Source organism: Budorcas taxicolor, chromosome 15 (genome assembly GCF_023091745.1).
Source record: "Budorcas taxicolor isolate Tak-1 chromosome 15, Takin1.1, whole genome shotgun sequence".
Lineage (NCBI taxonomy): Eukaryota > Metazoa > Chordata > Mammalia > Artiodactyla > Bovidae > Budorcas > Budorcas taxicolor.
Window position 1 is genome coordinate 42905635 of NC_068924.1, and position 6745 is coordinate 42912379.

Below are 6745 nucleotides of genomic sequence, written 5' to 3' on the forward strand. Positions count from 1 at the left end.
GATAGTTATCTGCAGTAAAATTGCAAAATAGATAATTGAAAGGAATCACAGGTCACATCTTAACTTATTATCTTATTAATAGGCTCTATGAGCTAATTTAAAGGATTATAACATCTCTCATATCAGTAATCTTATATGACGATTTTAATGACACCACTGTGTATGTGTGTGTGTGTGTGTGTGTGTGTGTGTATGTGTGTGTGTATGTTTTGGTTGCCCATTCTCTTCCCACAGGCTTTAGGCAATAGTTAAAAATGTGGCCACAAGAATTTAGAAGATGTTATCTGTTGCCTGTCTAGCCTAAATTGGTCCAGGATGATAACTCACTATAATTAGGTGTCCACATTTCGCAGGTAGCATAAGAAATGCATGCATACTCTGTGGCTTAAAATGAACTACAAATAAGACTCCCATTGAAAAGTGCTATGATCTTCAAAAATGGCTGGGATCTGATTTCATTCAATTTTAAGTTACTTTTGTGGTCATGACAATAAAAACTACTTCTGCTCCAGCCCTCCTCTTCCTCCTCCTCCTGCTATTGCAATATATTAATAGTTACATGGTTCAACAACTAAAAAGTATAAAGACAATCACTGAAACTTCCCTTCTATTCTTTGCCTCTACGTACCCAGCCATCTTCCTAATTTCTTATATATCTTTCTATAAATTCTTTATGTATGTACAAGAACAAACAAATATAGATTCTTGTTTTTCTTTCTGTTTTCCCACACAAAAGGTAAATATATATATACATTGTTCTGTAGTTTGTTTTTGTTTTTTTCATTTAAAAGAATATCTTGGCAATCTTTTCATATGCAAACATACAGACTTTCCTTTTCCTTTTTATAGCTATGTTAATGTTCTATTTTATGTATGTCATATAATTTATATTTCTGCCTGGGATTTTTGGCCATTTAGGTGATTTTAATCTTTTGCTGCTACAAACAATGCTGTGACGAATAGCTTTGTACATAATATCATTTCATACATGTGAGAATTAACATGTATTAAATGTTTCAGTTCAGTTCAGTCGCTTAGTCGTGTCTAACCCTTTGCGACCCCATGGACTGCAGCACACCAGGCCTGCCTGTCCATCACCAATTCCCGGAGTTTACTCAACCTCAAGTCCATTGAGTCGGTGATGCCATCCAGCCATCTTATCTTCTGTGGCCCCTTCTCCTGCCTTCAATCTTTCCCAGCATCAGGGTCTTTTCAAATGAGTCAGTTCTTTGCATCAGGTGGCCAGAGTATTGGAGTTTCAGCTTCAGCATCAGTCCTTCCAATGAATATTCAGTACTGATTTCCTTTAGGATGGACTCATTGAATTTTCTTGCAGCACAAGTGACTCTCAAGAGTCTTCTCCAACACCACAGTTTGAAAGCATCAGTTCTTCAGCGCTCAGCTTTCTTTATAATCCAACTCTCACATCCATACATGACTACTGGAAAAACCATAGCTTTGACTAGATGGACCTTTTTGGGCAAAGTAGTGTCTCTGCTTAAAAAGATGCTGTCTAGGTTGGTCATAACTTTTCTTCCAAGGAGTAAGCGTCTTTTAATTTCATGGCTGCAATCACCATCTGCAGTGATTTTGGAGCCCCCGAAAATAAAGTCAGCCACTGTTTCCACTGTTTCCCCATCTATTTGCCATGAAGTGATGGGACCAGAAGCCATGATCTTAGTTTTCTGAATGTTGAGCTTTAAGCCAACTTCTTCACTCTCCTCTTTCACTTGCATCAAGAAGCTCTTTAGTTCTTCTTCTCTTTCTGCCATAAGGGTGGTGTCATCTGCATATCTGAGGTTATTGATATTTCTCCCAGCAGTCTTGATTCCAGCTTGTGCCTCCTCCAGCCCAGCATTTCTCATGATGTACTCTGCATATAAGTTACATAAGCAGGGTGACAATATACAGCCTTGACGTACTCCTTTTCCTATTTGGAACCAGTCTTGTTCCATGTCCAGTTTTAACTGTTACTTCCTGAACTGTATACTGATTTCTCAAGAGGCAGGTACAGAATGAAGAAGGTATACAATACAGAATGAAGCAGGTCAAAGGCTAACAGAATTTTGCCAAGAGAATGCACTGGTCATAGCAAATACCCTCTTTGAACAACACAAGATAAGACTCTAAACATGGACATCACCAGATGGTCAATACTGAAATCAGATTGATTAAATGTTTATTTAATTTAAATAGATATTTTAAGACTGCTTTTTCTAGAACTTATGTCAGTGTATACCCTCATCACTAATATTTAAAGTGCCTGTTTCCCTAGACTTGCCATGAGAATTTTGTCAAACTTCGGACTTTTTGTGTCATATGTTTAAGATTTATTTACATTTCTTTTAATTGGCCATTTTTTTGTGTGTAACTGGTCTTTACTTATTGACACCTAGGGGCTCTTTACATATGAAAGAGATTACTCTTTTGTGATCTGCTATGAAAACATTTCTCCCAATTTCTTATTTATTCTTTAACTTTACTTATAATGTTAAACATTAGAGTATTTTTTTTGGATGGTTGATTTTATTAATTGTTTATGGCTTCTGGGTTTGGGGTGACAAAAAGACTTTCCTTACTATAAGATGAAAGGCATTTTCCCAGTTTTCTTTTAAAACTGTTGAGGTTTTTTAAAAGTTAACTTTTTTTTTTTTTTTTTTCCACATATCTTGCAGTATCTCAGGTCCCCAACCAGGGATTGAACCCAAGCCATGGCAGTGAAAGCCCAGAATCCTAACCACTAGGCTACCAGAAACTCCCCAAAAGTTAAATTTCGTATTCTTTTGAAGTTAACTCAGTGAGGCATGAGGAATGGATTCAACTTCATTTTGTCTAAGTGACTACCCGTTTGTCCTAATACCATTTATTTAGTGGTCCATATTTTTTCCAATGCTTTGGATGTCAGCTTTATTACATTGTGTCTATGTATGATTTTGTGACTATTTCTGGATATCATGTTCTCCTCCATTAGCCTATCTGCCTTTGTATGAGCCAGCATTACACTGTGCTGATTGCTGAGATTTGATGATATCTTTTACTAGTCCTAGTACTGCTACTCTTCCTCCCCTGCCATGGCTCTTCCTTTTCACACTTTTTATCACTGTTCTTGCTCCTTTCTTGTTCTATATAAACTTTAGAATCAACTTATAGTATTTTTTTTAAAGCCTAATAGATCACATTAAAATTTTGAATTAAGTTATGGAAAACTGACATTTTTATGATGTTTCATATTCCTGTCCAACAGCATGTAATATTTCTACTTGTTCAAGTTTTCTTTTGGATACTGTTTAGTAGTGTTTAAAAATTTTTTTCTTTACATAGAACTTGAGTATTTCTTATTGTCTTTATTTCCAGGTATTTAATTTTTTGTTGTTGTTGCAATTGTAAATAGTCTTTTCTTCCATCACCTCCTTTATATTGAGAAAACTTTATTTCTACACATTAATTTTATTCCCTACTAGTTTATTGTATTCCCTTATTGCTTGTTAGTTTTTCAGTTGATTTTCTTGAGTTTTTCAGATATCCAACGATATCACCTGTCATATTTCCTCTCTTCTAATTCTTATACCTCTAATTTATATTGTCTACTTGATTTGACCATTATATTCTGTAAACTATAGTAAATTGAAATGATCATCTTTGTCTTGTTGCAGAGTTCATTGGAAATGCTTCCAGTATTTCCCCATTAAATCTGATGTTGGCTTTTGAATTGGGATAGATTTTTTCCTCATGTTTAAGAAGTATCTATTCATATGTTATTGATTTTTTTAAAATCAAGGATGTTTGTTGTTTAAAATCCCTTTACAATCTATGAAGATCATCTGATCTTCCTCCTCAAATCTGCTTATAAGATTAATTATGTAAATAGATCTCATAATATTTAAACCATCCTTGAATCCTGAAATGTATCCCACTTATTTATGATGCTGAATTTTGACTGCTAATTTTTTGTTTATAGAGTTTTTTTTATTGATGGTAATAAATAATATTGATCTATAGTTTTCTTTTTTGTGTACAATATTATGAAACTTGGGTATTAACGATATACTTCCATCATAGAAAGAATTTGACCTCTTTTTCTATGCTCTGGAACAATAAAAAAATTGGAATAATTTGTTCTTTAAAAGAATGACTTCTTCATTAGAATTTTTTCCATCAAATTATCTGGTTGGTCCTGCCACTTTCTTAAGAGGTAGGGTAGCTCTTTGACAACTTCTCTTTTTCTCCCATACAAATTGGTTTCCATCATTTCTCTCTCTTCTGAAGCCAGTTTGGTGTGCATGGCTCTTCTGATGTTTAGAAATCTTGGATTTTCTTCTTAAAAGTTGTCTTTATAATTACAGGATGTCTTTATAATAAGGATGTCTTTTATGACATCCTTCATCATCCATTTCTTTAGATAGTATCTGTGGCTTCCCTACTATGAAAATAATAAAACTAGTTCATATCCTACCATACTGGCAGCTGAGCTCTAGCAGCCGCAAGAAGAGAGCAGGGTCTCTATATGGGGCACTACTGAGACCCTGTCCATCCACAGAGCATGTTCCTATGGTGTCCGCACAAGTATTAACTCTGGCCTGAGCACTGGGACAGGAATTGCCAACACTCAAGCAGTAAACTGTCAGCAAATTATTACGAAGGAAAAGCAAACATATGCACGTGGCAGTCAAACATAGCAGGGAGTCAGAATTCTTTGAGGAGTTCAAAGTCTCTGGTTTTTAAAACTACTGCAACATTGTGAGGCAAATGGTCACAAGCTTAGAAATAGAAATCAAATATAAAAATCATTCCATTAGATAAAAAAGAACAATTTTTACATATGAGGCTTCTGCTCAACCAATTATTAACAAGGAAGACAATTTTAAAATTAATTTTCCTTGTAATTAAAGATATAGCAATGGATATACAAACATATATTTTGAATTGTACACACATCATGAAGCCACTTTTGGTTTCTTAAATGACCCTCACAAATTACAGGAAATGTGAAAGAAAACAATAACTGCAAATTATGAGCTGGTTCTGCCCACATGTTTGGTTTATGGTACAACTAATGCAGGCAAGGGAGCATTAAAAGTTTTTAAATAATAATTATCTTAGGGACTTCTCTGGTGATCCAGTGGCTAAGACGGCTCCCAAAGCAGAGCCCTGGGTTCGATCCCTGGTTGGTGAACTAGATCCTGCATGCCACAACTAAGAATTCGCATGCCAAAACAAAATCCCACATACCACAATGAAGATCAAGGATCCTGAGCACCAAAACTGCTGCTACTGCTGCTAAGTCGCTTCAGTCGTGTCCGACCCTGTGCGACCCCATCGATGGCAGCACACCAGCCTTCCCCGTCCCTGGGATCCTCCAGGCAAGAACACTGGAGTGGGTTGCCATTTCCTTCTCCAATGCATGAAAGTGAAAAGTGAAAGTGAAGTTGCTTAATCGCGACCGACTCTTAGCGACCCCATGGACTGCAGCCCACCAGGCTCCTCAGCCCATGGGATTTTCCAGGCAAGAGTACTGAAGACCCAGCAAAGCCAAATACATACGTAGATAAGTAAATAAATATTTTTTTAAAAAGGAATGATCATGTTTAGATTTTGACAGAAGTATTGAGGATGAACACTCATTATGTCTTTTCTGTTGGATGGTAAGCTCTTTGAGGGCAGGGCTTGCCTCTCATTCATCATTGTATCTCCCATAATGCCTAGCACAGCACCTGGTGCACATTCAGGCTGCACGGGGCAGTGGTTAGGAAGGAGGATCTGATGCCAGATATCTTGGCACTGAGGCCTGTTCTGCCACCTCCTAGCAAACTACTGAACCTCTCTTCACTTCAGTTCCTCTATCTGTGGAATAAGGATAATGATGATATCTACTTTGTAGAGTTTCCATGAGGATTAAATGAGCTGATGTATGTGAAGTAGCTAGTATCTGACATTTAGTATTCACTTAAATGTTAACTACTATCACTTAAAAAAAATATTTATTTACTTTATTTACTTGGCTGCTCCGGGTCTTAGTTGCAGTATGTGGGATCCAGTTCCCCAACCAGGGATCAACCCCAGGCCCCCGGGCTTGGGAGTATGAATCTTAGCCACTGGACCATTAAGGAAGTCCCAAATATTACTTTTTAGGAAAATTTTGTTGGAAGAATTTTTAATCCTCTGTAATTGAAAGAGAATATTGGTGAAGTTTTCAGAGCCACTGAAGAAACAGAGTCCTGGTATTTAGACCAAGATAGCATCAACATTGTGAATAAAACAATCATTTGCTACTTAGGCTCCCAAGAGGATTCAACCCTACCCAACTATCTTTCTCCCATCTTACTCACAGGGTTACCTTCTACCCAGCCAAATTTCCTAATGGAAGCGTATCTGGAACTGAATAGGAATATTTTTTGCCTGTAAATAACAGAAAATCCAACTCAAAAAACTTCAGTGAGCTACTGCTCCACATTCATTATGATGGCTATTGTTTAAAACAACACAAAACAGAAAGTAAGTTTTGGTGAGGCTGTGGAGAAGCTGGAATCCCTTGTGCACTGCTGGTGGGAATGTAAAATGATTTAGCTGCTATGGTCATTAGTATTGTGGTTCCTAAAAAAATTTAAAATAGAAACATCATATGATCCAGCGATTTCACTTATGAATATCTACTCAAAAGTATTGAAAGCAGGCACACAAATAGATATTTGTACATCCACATTCACCACTATATTATTAAAATAGCCACAAAACAGAAGCAACCCAA